The 15,199-nt window shown below is 35.5% G+C and overlaps 1 long non-coding RNA gene across 1 annotated transcript in view; it reads right to left on the bottom strand.

Moving 5' to 3' along the window:
* The window catches only part of LOC130681702 (uncharacterized), a 67,307-nt gene extending 52,159 nt beyond the window's left edge, over positions 1-15,148 (bottom strand). The window contains exon 1 of the long non-coding RNA XR_008994960.1: positions 15,053-15,148. This is a non-coding gene — a long non-coding RNA (uncharacterized LOC130681702). The remainder of the gene's footprint in view (positions 1-15,052) is intronic.
* Between the last annotated feature and the right edge of the window lie 51 nt (positions 15,149-15,199).

The raw sequence follows: 15,199 nt of genomic DNA, 5'->3' as shown, positions 1-15,199 counted from the left end.
AGGAAATAATAAAGAAGGAAATAAATGAAATAGGGACTAAAAAAAAACAATAGAAAAGATCAATGACACTAAGAACTAGTTCTTGAAAAGATAAATAAAATTTTTAGCCTGAGACTTATCAGGGGAAAAAGAGAAAGGACTTAAATACATAACATCAGAAATAAAAGAAGTTACAACTGATACCACAGAAATACAAAGCATTATAAGAGATTGCTATGAAATAGCATAAAAATAATATGCCAACAAATTGGACAACCTAGAAGAAGTGAATAAATTACTAGAAACATACAATCTCCCATGACTGAACCAGGAATAAATGGAAAATCTGAACAGACTGATACTAGTAATGAAATAGAATCAGTAATCAAAAAACTCCCCAAAACAGAAATCTAGGATCAGATGGCTTCATAGGTGAATTCTACCAAACATGTGAATTCTACCAAAATTCTACCAAACAAGAGTTAATACATATTATTCTCAAACTATTTATTCCAAAAAAAATTGAAGAGAAAGGAACCTTCCAAATTCATTCTACAAAACCAACACTAACCTGATGTCAAAACCATACAAAGATACCACAGAAAAAATTACAAACCAATATTCCTCATGAACAGAGTCAAAAATCCACAAAAATAATTAGCAAACTGAATTAATAAACACATTAAAAGGATCATTCACCATGACCAAGTGGGATTTATTCCAGTGATGCATGGATGATGGTTCAGTACCCATAAATCAATCAACAGGATATACCATATTAACAAAAGGAAGGATAAAGACCATATAATTAACTCAATAGATGCAGAAAAAACATGTGACAAAATTCAACATCCATTCATGACAAAAACTCTCAACCAAGTGGTTACAGAGGCAACATACCTCAACATAATAAAGGCCATATATGACATACACACAACTAGCATCATACTCAGGGTGAAAAGCTAAAGCATTTCCTCTAAGATCAGGAACACTGATGCCCACTCCCACCACTTTTATTCAACTTAGTATTGGAAGTCCTAGCCACAGCAATAAAACAAAAAAAAGAAAGAAAGGGCACCCAAGTTGGTAAGGAAGAAGTAAAAATGTTACTATTTGTAGATGACATGACACTATATATAGAAAAACCTAAAGACTCCACCAAAAAACTACCAGAATAAATGAATTCAAAAAAGTATAAGATGCAAAATCAACATACAGAAATCTGTTGTTTCTGTATATACTAACAATGCAATAGCAAAAAGAAAAATTAAGGAAACAGTCCAACCCCAAAAATCCAAAGCAATCTTGAGAAAGAAGAGCAAAGCTGGGGGCATCACATGCCCTGATTTTAAACTATACTACAATTCAGAGTAAGTTTTGATTACATAGTAATCAAAACAATATGGTACTGGCACAAAACAAGACACACAGATCAACAGAACAAAATAGACAGCCCATAAATAAGCCCACACTTACATGGTCAATTAATCTACAGCAAAGGAGGCAAGAATATCCAATGGGGAATAAACAGTCTATAGACAGTTTTGTCAATGAATGGTGCTAGAAAACTGGACAACTAAAAGCAAAAGAGTGCTAAGAGTAAATCTTCAAAGTTCTCATCCCAGGAAAATAAATTTAACTGTGTGGTGATAGATGTTAACTAAACTTATTGTGGTAATCATTTCACAGTAGAAACATAAAGCATTATTTTGTACACCTAAAACTAACATATGTCCAAAACAGAAAAACAAAAAACTTGTCTAGGAGTAAAACTGAAGCAATGTAGTCTAGGAGCATAGACCCAGAGAAAGAAACAAATGCTGAGCATGGCTTATAAATTCTTCTCAAGGTCTGGATTCTGCTCAACTCTCTCATCTCCTGAACTATCACCTTCTCATGACCATGATACCTTATTTGGTCATTGCCATATGGTCTCTCTTGCCATCACACCCCTACAGCAGGACTTTCTGTCCTTCTCTTCACTTGGTTCACTCCTACTTGGTCTTCAAGACTTACTCTGAATTCCTCTAAGTCACCTGTAGCCATGCTGAGTCAGATGTTTCCTATAATGCTTTAGAACCCATGAGTCAACTTCTTTTGGTCCTTTCTCTGCTGCACCATATTTATGTATGGGCTATTTGTCTCTTTAACTTATGAGACTATGGGTTTTACAGTAGTAATTTTACCTTTATTTATTTTTGTGTCTTCAGTGACTAACACAGTGGCTGAAACATACTCAACTTAGGTTTGTTGAACTAATGGCAAGGAGAAATTATAGACTAAAAAAATGTAGTTGACTTCTAACTTAATTAAAATATTTGTAGCTTAAGTAACTGATGAGAACAGTTTTCTGACTACACTTTTGGTGGGATATATTCAAAGGACAAAAGAAGGCAAAAAAATATTTGGTTTTGGTAGTGGTGATGTAATTCTGAAAGTATTTTGTGTATTGTAGGAAAGAGTAAATAAGTAAATATATTGATGTCATTGGAAAACAGGGTTTTCACTGTGGAAGAAGGGAGATATAACTACGAATGGGAAAAAGTGGGGAAGAATCAAATGATATTATATTTCAACTGGGTATTAACTCTGGTTTCTAAAATAAAGTTTTTTATCAATAATGACCATACCTATTCCTTGGATTTGGCTTCCAAGGCTAGCCCTAAATAAAAAGACACAGGACTCCTTACATAAATAACTGGTTTCAGATCTGGAGCAAGAAAATAGAAAGTGAACCTAGTACATAAGACTAATGGGGTCATGTCAAAAAGACACAGATTGATAGGGCTCCTACAGAGCAAATTTGGGACAATCTGATTATCAAATGGAATAATGAAGCTACTGCACTGGATAAAAATAGAGCTGTGAGTCCACAGTGATTACTAGAAGGCAGAGAGTGAGAAAGAGAAAGCTGTTCTTTACAGAAGAATACTAGCTAATAAACTATATAATAAACATAGAAAGGGGCATAGAATTAGAAACACATCATTTTGTGAGCCCCCCTGTAATAACTGACTCAAGCAGAAATCCTCATTGATACTGAAATCACTGAATGAAATGTTGCTGGGAAACAGGATAGTCACCTGGCCACAAATCATTGCTCCAGAGATAACTTATTAAAACATAAAGAGAAACAGTTATTCTCTAGTAAAGATCTTTTAGCTATCACTTTTCAAATGAACGATATTTAGCACCAACAATAGTGCGACAGCCTGAAATGATGTGACTCCTGGTGTGACTCAATAAGAAGTATACATTATATATATCATAAATATATATATATACATATATATATATATATATACTTTTTGTATATTTTGTATATATATATATTTTTGTATATATATATATTTTGTATGTATATATATTTTGTATATATATATATTTGTATATTTTGGAGTTTGGCTTACTTTATCTTTACATTTTACTTTGATTTCTTTTTTTTCTGCAGAAGAGTTCCTGTATTTCAGTGGCAATTCAGCCTACACTATATATATATATATATATATATATATATATATATAATCACAAAAATGCTGAACATAAAACATTATACAAAACACCAAGCCTGATCTCTTCCGAAAAGTTTTATGTCATGAAAAAAAAAACCAGGGTAGATTAGACTAGTTAAAACAGACTAAATGCAATGTGTAAACTTTGATCCAATTTTAAAAACAAATAATGAAAGGACAACTATAAAAGGCATTTTTTAGATTAGAGAAATTTAAACACTGACTATGATACTGAAAAACTGTTCATTTTTAAAGATGTGATAATGTAGAAAATGTAGATGAGATTATGTAGAAAAATGTCATTCTTGGGAAGTGATGTCTGGAACTTACATTCAAATGGAAAGGAAAAAACAGAGAGGGAAGGAATGTTGTAAAATGTTAGTGAACCTACTAAAAGACATATTGTTGTACACTGTACTTTTCTGTAGGTTAGAAATTTTCAAAATAAAAAGTTAGGGGAAATTTTTCTAAGTTTGTATATTTTGGAGTTTGGCTTACTTTATCTTCACATTTTACTTTGATTTCTTTTTTTTCTGCAGAAGAGTTCCTGTATTTCAGTGGCAATTCAGCCTACACTAATTCACCACCACCGGAAGAATTATTTAGACAATTATACAACGTCCAGAAGAGGGCAGCAGAGTAAAACTTTTCTTTACTTAAAGGCTGCTAGTCAGTGTGTGAACTGCCAAATATTGAAAATCAAACTACCTCACATCTTTCTCAAGAATAAAGCAATTACACCAGTGTTCCTCTTAGAAAATTGAAAAAAAAAACCTCAAGATAATCACTAAGAACTTCATCTTTCCAATCTAAAACCTAGATTCAATCTATTATCTAACAAGATGTTCCAATTCTCCCAATTCTCCCACCTCTTTCCCACAGTCACAACTAAGGACACACCATATCAAGATACTTGATGCCTTCTTTCCTGGTATGTTCTCAAGACCACTCTACTCTTGACTTACCATCCATCTACCCACCTATCTGTCTATCTATCCACTACCCATCCACCCATCCATCCTGTCAATCACTGTTCCTCTGAGCTTCTCAAAGTAGTTCTACATGCTAGTGCTCTGCTCAAGACTCTTCAATGACTGCCTACCACCTACTATCTCAAATCTCAAGACTTTCCAATGATCTGACCTTACTCTGCCTAAAAACCTTATTTCCTCCTATTCCTAATGCAAATTTTTGCTCTACTCTGTTCATTACATTCTTGCTTTCTGAATCCATTGTGTTCAATCCCCCCTCTGGCCCTTTACTCATGCCAATGATTCTCAAACTTGGTCTCATAATTTGGTCTGAGAAACAGCTGAGAACCAATGGCAAAGAATCTTCCCATTGATATCCAAAGCTGCCACAACCAGTGGTGTACTACCCAACTCTATGGGGCATCATTCACATGTAGTCTTAGTAGATTTGTGTATTTATTATAATTATTTCCCACAAGATGGCATTAAAGTGGCCAGAGGAAGAAGTAGCTTTTGCTAATTCAGATGAAGACTAGCAGAGACCAATTTTTTCTTCTTTTTATGCAATATTTTAGGTCCTGCAGACAAAAAAACTTCCAAATACTTTGCAACTACTTTATTAATATACAACATACTACTATAATTCATAGAATTGGCATGAACTTCAATATTCAATGAACTACCTTGTCACATACTATCCTTCTCAAAATTTTGCATCAAAATACGTTTCTAATACTTGAATCTAAAACATTTTTGTCATCAGACACCATTACACTTCTAAAGATCATCAAAAGTCTCCACGGAGCTTTTGTTTATGTGAGTTATATATATTCATATTCAAGCTGATAAACTTTAAGGTACTTATTTATTAATTCACTAAAAATAACAATTAAAAATCTATTATATGTTAATATAGAAAATACATCTTTATGAAAAATAAATCCCCCTCACATAGTGAGAATGACATCTTTTATATCTTTGCAAATCTATTTCATTTCTGCCTTAGTAAAAGACAGCTGGATTCTCATATCTGCTTCTATGTTCAATCTGTCTTATCCATCATGTAACCCCTAAAAAACTCCACTGGACCCTTGTGATAGAATGGAAATAAAGACAAATAACATCTTAATGCTATATATGAAAATAGTTTTGATCTTGCAGATCTCTAAAGAGGTCCTAAAGACTCCCAATATTCCCAGGCTACACTTTGAGAACTGCTAGTTTATGCTATCCCTTCCCTTTCACCCCTCTCCCACCTATTTCTTTTAAGCACTCTTTAAACTCCAGTAACTCACACTGAAATTCTATGAATTAATATTTAAGTTTTCTAAATTGTATGTTTTTTGCAGCTAGACTGTAACTTTTGATGCTGTATCTAGACAGTTATCAGTGAATAAGTATTTGCCATTTATGTTTACCCACCTTAGGCAATATAGTTATTCAAACAGTTTTCAGACTACCCACCATCTTTAAATTTTACCTCTCTTTCAGCAGAGAAAAGTGAAATATCAAAGTTCTGCCTCCTACTTCCTTGGTCCTTCCCTCAATACATGCACACACACCAAAATTCCACTAAGGAACAAGGAAAAGGGGCTAAATATTTATCATCTGATTCATGCAAAGTAAGCCTGCCCTCCAGCTTATAGTTTAAAAAAAAATACTTCTGTCTTGGACAAAGTCAGAGCTCTAAGTTATTTGTTGATTCTGCCCATAAAAAGTATTACGTGGATAAATACAACCAGGATTTCATAAAATGTCTGGATATCTGCTACTTTGACAACATAAACTCAGTCTTTTCATCATTTTCCACACAGAAAAAAACCTTAACTCCCTCCTCTGAAGGTGGGAAGAGGGAAGAAGACCCCTCTTTGCTTGCCCAGGAGCAGATAAACATTGGTGAATTACTCAAAGTAGTTCAGCAATTCCCTCCTGAATTCCCCTACAAGGTTGACATCCTTTTTCTGGTCTATTTCACATCTTCTCATCTCAAAACTCCAATATTCCCCAATAACTCTTCTCAGTTGAAGATCTTGTCTCATACGTCACTGGGAACTAGAAACTGTCAGATTTAGCTCTCATCTTTCTCCAGTCAAATCCACTCATACATATTCTGCTGAGCCTACACTTTCTGCCTTCCCTCTGGCTACAATTAAAGATATATCCCTGCTCCTATCAGAGGACAACCTCTCTACTTGTGCTCTAAATCAGCTCTTACCTTCTCAAGGACTTTATTTTGGAAACTACCCACACATCTGTATCAATTTCATTCTCTCTTTTGGATCATTCTCATCAGCACACAAGTATTTTAGAGGATCTTTCATCTTACTAAATTCTCTACCTTGGCTTCCCTTCCTGCCTCCCTTTCAGTAAACATACTGAAAGAGTTGTGTACACTTGTTTCTCCTTCCTCACCACACATTTTCTCCCTAACACACTCAGACTCAAACTTTTCACTGAAAGTTCATTTGACCAAGTCATCATGGGCCTGCATCTTACAAAACTCATGGTCTCTGTTCAATCTATGTTCTTTGCCATCTCATTCTTCCTAGGTGATCTCTTCCAGTCCTCTGGTTGAAGACTAATTTTATCTGCAGCTATGTACGGCTTCACTTCAAAGCTCCAGAAGTGGATATGCAGCTAACTATATGACATTCCTCATAGGCATTTCAAAACTAAACCCTCTTATATCTAACCCATCAACAAGTCCTGTCAACTCCTCCAAAATACAATCCTAATTCATCTACCCTCTCCAGCTCCACAACTATCACTCTAGTCCAAGCTAGCATCACCTTTCTCCTGACTTACTGTATTAGTCTCCTAATTAACCTTCCTTGTGTGGTGACTGACACCTATTCTCCACATACTCAAAGTTATCTTTTAAAAACAAGAATCCTATCACATCATTCCTCTGCTTAAAACCATCCAGTGGTTTCCCATTACACTAAGAATCCCAACCCTTTACTCAGACCAGCAAGGCCTATGTGATTTGGCCTCCTCCCTGACTTCATCTTTCCCTTCTCCCTTACTACCGTGTTCAGCCACACTGGCCTTCTTTTCCTTCTTGAACATATCAAGCTCTTCCCCACTTCAGTGACTTTGAATTTCCTATCCAGACACTCTCCCCACAGATCTTCCAATCATTCCAATCCAACAGGTCTCAATCATTCATGTCACAACCCTAGCCAATGTTATCCACCCCAAGTGACATTTATAAAAAGAGTAAAGTCCCAGTAGAAAAGAGAATACACACAGAAGTTATCCACCCCTGTCTTCTCAGTACTCAGTCTCATATTGTTCAGAGCACTCTAATTGCTGACATTATTTATGTGTCTACTTAGTATCTGTTTCCTAACCTAGAGCTTGGGATGTGGTAGGTTCTCATCAAGCTGCTGAAGTCTCATTTTGATCTCTGGAAGTTACAATCCATCTAGAGGCATATACCCTATTTGTGGGTTTTTAGGCTATTAATAATAAAGGTTATTTTTACCACATGGCATTTTTGTGATTTATAGCATAAATAGGCTTTAAATGGGAAAATACAGCTCATATATCTTACCCTCAACTGTGTAAGGTATTTGGAGTGACTGAAAACAACAATATGAGGTAGGGATAAGGAATCAGAAAAGAGGGCAATTTTGGACAGCAGTCATCTCCACAACTATCAACATTAACCTTTTGCTTGTCATATATACTATGAAATTGTCTGCAAGTCCACTGTTTCTCATTTATCTGTATTTAAAATTTTATGTAAATCATTAAAGACATAGATGATCTGAAGGACACTATCAGCCACTATGACCTAAATGATATTTTTAGAACACTACACCCAACATCTACATAAATACACTCTTTACAGCTGCATATGGTATGTTCACCAAGACAGAGCATATCCTCAGACATAAAACAAGTCAATAAACTGAGAAGAACTGAAATCACACATGTTCTCTAACCACAACAGAATTAAGAACCTATTACAATAAGTTATCTGAGAAAACCCCAAGTATTTGGAAATTAAAAACATACTTCAAAATAATCTGTGACATTATAAGGGAAATTTTAAAAATATTTTGTACTAAATGATAATGAAAATACAACTTATCAAAATTTCTGGGATTCAGCTAAAATAATGCTGGGAAGGAAATCTTTAACTTTAGATGCTTATATTAGAAAGAAAGGTCTAAAATCACTAATGTAAGGTTCTACTTAAAGAAGCTAGAAAAAGAAGCACAAAATAAACCAATGTAAATAGAACATATAAACTAATACAGAATAAAAATCAACAAAATAGAAAATAAACAACAGAGAAAATTCAAATGTTGTTTGTTTGAAAAAAAAGAAACAAACCTCATTACAATAACAAAGTAAAAAGGAACACAAATCACCAAAACCAGGAGTGAAAGTGAGGTTGTAACTATAGATCACACAGACATTAAAGGAACAAATAAACTCTATTTATGAACAGCTTTATGTCAACAAATCTGACAACTCATATGAAATCAATAAATTCCATGAAAAATACAACTTAATCAAATTTGAGACAAGATTAAAAGGAAATTTTGAATAGCCCTACATCTTAAAAGAATTTGAATTCAGGAGAGGAGGATCAAGATGGCATAGTAAAGATCCTGAGCTCACCTACTCCCATGGACATATCAAAATACTATCTCTGAGAATGAATGGAAGAGTAGCAGAATAGTTATTACAAACTAAGGATATAAATGAAAAGCCACATCAAGACAGGTAGGAGGAGAAACACTGACCAGTCAGAACCCAAAACCCTTGTATGGAAACTCACAAGTGGGAGGGATACCACACTCACAGAGGCCCTCCCCAAGGAATGAGTGGTCCAAGCCCTACATTGGGCTCCCCAGAGGTGTGCACCAGGAAGATGAGCCCCTGTAACATTTGGCTTTGAAAATCAATGAGGCTTATGCCCGGGAAAACCAGAGGACAGAGGAAACCAAGATTCTACTCCCACATACAATCTCACTCACTCTAAATCCCAGCACAGAGGCAGCAGTTTGAAAAACTCATAGGTTACATGTGAAGGAGATGCACTGACTAATTTCAGGGCATGTGCCAGAGAGGTAAGGATCATTGGAATATTCTCTAGAGACTGAAATGCTTATAGGCACCACTTTTTGTCCACTTAGCTTCAACCCAGCTAGCAAGGCACTGGCAGGAGCCATTTCTGATATTCTCCATTTACTCTGCTAGCACCAAATGCCCCACCCAGGCATTCCCTATGGACTTTCCCTGCCCAAACTGCCAGTGCAGACTGGATGCCTCTCCCAAGCAGCTCCCCACACTGCCATAACTCTCCAGGTAGCTATCCCGGGGCAGGGCCAGCCACATCAGGGGCCAACCATTCACACCAGTGCATCTGCAGCAATCCCAGTCAGGCCTGAGCCAGATGGCCCATGACCAGCCCTACTTCTGGCAAGTCCACGTCAATCACTACCATGAGAGAAGGGTGCACAAAGCTCACACAGGGGACACTTCTGGAGCACCTGGCTTGGGAGACCAGGGCATTGATGCAACTGGGCACCACAGGATACCTTCTGCATAAAGTCACTCCTTCAATGACTGGTAGAGGTAACTGATCTATCTAATATATAGAAACAAACACAGAGAGTTAGGCAAAATAAAGAAACAGAGGAATATGTTCCAAACAAAAGAATAAGACAAAACCTCAGGAGACGAACTAAAAACAAAACAGAGATGAGCAATCTACTAGATAAAGAGTTCAAAGTAATGGTAATAAAGATGTTCACTGAACTTGAAAGAAGAGTGGATGAGCACAGTGAGAACTTCAACAAAGAAATAATATAAAAAAGAACCAATCAAGCTGAAAAATACAATAATCGAATGAAAAACATACTAACATTTGCACATAGGGGTCTGAGAATGAGAAGTAAGGAAGGGACAGAAACGTATATGAAGAAATAATCACTGAAAACTTTCCTAACTTGGCAAAGGAAACAGACAACCATATTCAGGAATCATAGAAAGTCCCTAACAAGATGAGCCCAAAGAGACTTACACCAAGACACATTACAAGCAAAGTGTCCACAGTTAAAGAATCTTAAAAGCAGCAAGAGAAAACAAGTAGTTACATACAAGGGAACTCCTGTAAGACTATCAGCTGATTCTTCAGCAGAAACTTTACAGGCAGAAGAAAATGGCATGATATATTCAAAGTGCTGAAAGGAAAAACTTACAACCATGTATATAACCTACCTAGCAAGGTTATCACTCCTAACAGAAGGAGGGATAAAGAGTTTCCCAGATAAGAAAAAGCAAAAGGAGTTCAACAACAATAAACCAGCTTTACATGAAATATTAAAGGTACTTCTTTAAACAAAAATGATCATAACTAGAAATAAAATTATGAAAAAAAAATCTCACTGGTAATGGTAAACATATACTAAAGGTAGTGGGTCTACCACCTACATAGTTGGTATGAAGGTTAAACATAAAAGTAATACAATCATCTAGACTTACAATAATTAGTCAAGGGATAAACAAAATAATGATATCAAAATATAAAATGGGGGAAGTAAAAATGCAGTGCTTTTAGAACACACATGAACATACGTGACCATCAACTTAATATAAACTGCTAGGTACATAAGATGTTAGGTATGAACCTCATGGTAACCACAACCTAAATATCTAAAATAGATACACAAAAATAAAGAGAAAGGAGTACAAATGTAACACTAAGGAGAGTAACCAAATCACAAGGGAAAAGAGATAGAAAAAGAAAGGAACATAGAAGAACAACATAAATAACCAGAAAATAATCCACAAAATGGCAGTAGTACATATCTATCAGTAATTACTTTGAAGTAAAAGGACTAAATGCTCTGGTAGCTGAATAGACCAAAAAAAAAAAAAAAGACCCATATTTGTGCTGCCTATGAGAGACTCACTTCATATCTAAACACACACAGACTGAAAGTGAAGGAATGGAGAAAGATATTCCACATGAATGATAGTGAAAAAAAAGGGTGGGGTAGCAATATATAAATCATATATAGACTTTAAAACAAGGACTGTAAAAAGAAACAAAAAAGGGCATTACCTAATCATAAAGGAATCATTCTAACAAGGGAATATAACATTTATAAATATCTATACACCCAACAGAGGAGCACCTAAATATATACAGCAAATATTAATAAACATAAAGGGAGATATTGACAGTAATACAGTAACAGTAGTGGATTTAACACCCCACTTGTATCAATGGATAGATCATCCAGACGGAAAGATCAGTAAGGAAGAGTGGCTTTCAATGATACATTAGACCAGATGGTCTTAACACATATACACAGACATTCCATCCAAAAACAGCAGAATGCATATTTTTTTCAAGTGCACATGGAGCATTCTACAGGATAGATCACATGGTAGGCCACAAAACAAATGTCAGAAAATTTATGATGACTGAAATCATATCAAGCATCTTGTCCAATCACAACACTATGAAACCAAAAATCAACTACAAGAAAAAAAAAATGGAAGAAACAAAAACATGTGGTGGCCAAAACACAGGCTACTAAACAACATTTGAGTCAATGAAGAAATCGAAGACGAAATTTAAAAATACCAGACAAATGGAAATAGAGATAATGGTTCAAAATCTTTGGGATGCAGAAAAAGCAGTTCTAAGAGGGAAGTTTATAGTGATATAGACCTACCTCAAGAAACAAGAAAATTTTTAAATAAACAGTATAACTTTACACCTAAAAGAACAAAAAAAAGAACAAACAAAGCTCAAAGTTAGTGGAAGGAAGGAAATAAATGAAATGGAAGCTTAAAAACCAATGGAAAAGATCAATGAAACTAAGAGCTGGTTCTTTGAAAAGATAAACAAAACTGATAAACCTTTAGCCAGACTCATCAAGGAAAAAACAGCAAGGGCTCAAATAAATAAAATCAGAAATGAAGGAAGTTATAACTAACACCACAGAAATACAAAGGATTATAAGAAATTGCTATGAAAAAATTATATGCCAACAAATTGGACAATGTAGAAGAAATGGATAAATTACTAGAAACATACAATCTCCCAAGACTGAACCAGAAGTAGGAAGTCTGAACAGACTGATTACTAGTAACAAAATAGAATCAGTAATTAAAAACTCCAAACAAACAAAATTCTAGGACCAGATGGTTTCACCAGTCAATTCCAATAAACATGTAAAGAAGAGTTTATACCCATACTTTCTCAAACTATTCCAAAAACAACTGAAGAGGAAGGAAGGCTTCCACACTTATTCTACAAGGCCAGCATTACCCTGATATCAAAACCAAAGACACCATAAAAAAATTAATGGTTTTTCAAATTGCCACAAATCTCCAAAAGTTTTTCCAATATATTTATTGAAAAAAAAGTCTGAATATAAGTGTACCCATGTAGTGCAAACCTATGTTGTTCAAGGGCCAACTGTATTAGCATACTGAATTCAACAATATTTTTAAAGTATCAGATACCATGATCAAGTGGGATTTAGTCCAGGGATACAAGAATGGTTCAATATTTCCAAGTCAATCAACATGTACACCACATTCACAAAAAGAAGGATAAAAATGATATGATCATCTCAATAGATGTAGAAAAAGCATCTGATAAAATCCACATGCATTTATGATAAACTCTCAACAAAGTGATTTCAGAGGGAACATACCTCAACATAGTAAAGGCTATATATGACAAACCCACAGCTAACATCATACTCAGTGGTGGACACTTGGAAGTTTTTCCTCTAAGATCAGGAACTAGACAAGGATGCCCACTCTCACACTTTTATTCAACATAGTATTGGAAGTCTTAGCCACAGCAATCAGAGAAGAAAAGAAATAAAGAACGTCCAAGCTGGAAAAGAAGTAAAACTGTCACTATTTACAGATGACATGATACTATACACAGAAAATCCTAGACTCCATCAAAAAACTATTAGAATAAATGAATTTAGTAAAGTGGCTGGTTACAAAATTAATATACATGAATCTCATTTCTATACACTAATAATGAACTATCAGTAGGAGAAATTAAGAAAACTATCACATTGACAACTACACAAAAAGAATAAATTACCTAGGAAAAAATGTAACCAAGGAGGTGAAAGACCTGTACAATGAAAACTAAAAGATATTGATGAAATAAGTTGAAGACAACACAAATAAATGGAAAGATATTCCACGCCTATGGATTGGAAGAATTAATATTGTTAAAATGTCCACACTACCCAAAGCAATCTACAGATTTAATGCAATCCTTATCAAAATACTAATGGTACTTTTCACAGAAGAACAAACAATCCAAAACATTTTGTGGAACCACAGAGAACTCCAAATAGCCAAAGCAATCCTGAGAAAGAATAAAGCTGAAGATTTCATGCTCCCTGATTTCAAACTACTTTACAAAGCTACAGTAATCAAAACAATATGGTAGTATCACAGAAACAGACACAAAGATCAATGGAATAGAATAGAGAGGAAATAAACCCATACTTATATAGTCTATACTCAATCTACAACAAAAAAGCTAGAATATACAACTGGGAAAAGACAGTCTCCCCAGTAAATGATGCTGGGAAACCTGGGCAACTACATTCAAAAGAATGAAACTGGACCATTCAACTTGGTTTCTGCTTTCTGGGAGAGATGGTGTACCTCCTGCACCTGTGATTTCACCAAGTGAATGTGCTTCTTGGCAGTTACAGAGGCCTGATCTGCTCCTGCAAGAAGGGCACAATTAAGCTGAGCAGACCAACAGGGTAGAAGGTATAGTGGACACCAGGAAAGCTTAATCAGATACAAAATTTAGGAAAATGATCCATATTTGGAGAATAGTAATTAAAGAATCATTTAATTCAGAAAATATAGAAGGGAAGCAACTACACAAAAGAGAAAAAGATGAAGTATAAAATGGACTGGTTTCATCCTTTTGTTAATATGGAATATCCTTTTGATTGATTTGCAGGTAATGAACCATCCATGCATCCCTGAAATAAGTCCCTCTTGGTCATGGTGAATGATCCTTTGAATGGATTTTTAAATTCAGTTTACTAATATTTTGTTGAGGATTTTTGCCTCTATGTTCATCAGGGATATCGGTAATTTTCTTTTTTTGGTGTCTTTGTGTGGTTTTGAATCAGGGTAGCACTGGCCATTTAGAATGAATTCAGAAGCATTCCTCTCTCTTCATTTTTTTTTTTCTTTTGGAATAGTTTGAGAACACAGTACCTAATGGCAGAGCTGCTAAAGTTTACCAACATCCTATACGATATTGGTGTGAAATAGAGACCTTAGTAGATATTCTTTCTTTCCTTTTATTCCTTTCTGGAATAGAGCAAATTAGTCCTAAGGCCACTTGCTTTTGCCAGAATTTTCTCTAGGTTTTGCCTGAGATTTCTCAGTTCAGTTTCGACTTTTGGTTAGAGGGATTCTTGGAGTTCGTCCCCACTGAAACTAAGCCTCGTCTAAACTCGTCCTAAGTGTGTGCGTGCATGTGTCTATATACACGAGCGAATAGAAAAATAAAAATGGAATAGGCGAGCCTCCTTCAGCTCTACGCACCTCTGATTCAGCAGGCTGGGGTCAATAACGGGGAGGCTCGGAGGCCACCGGCGACAAGAGCGACTGGGTACCAGGGCCATCCAAGCGCAACGCTACAGGCGGAGGCCGAGGAGGCGGAGACTGAGGAGAGGCGGGGCGGCGCGGCCT

The sequence above is a fragment of the Manis pentadactyla genome, chromosome 2, assembly GCF_030020395.1.
Source record: "Manis pentadactyla isolate mManPen7 chromosome 2, mManPen7.hap1, whole genome shotgun sequence".
In the NCBI taxonomy this organism is placed as follows: domain Eukaryota; kingdom Metazoa; phylum Chordata; class Mammalia; order Pholidota; family Manidae; genus Manis; species Manis pentadactyla.
The sequence above is the reverse complement of the archived record's forward strand: the minus strand, read 5'-3'. Positions and strand labels throughout refer to the sequence as shown.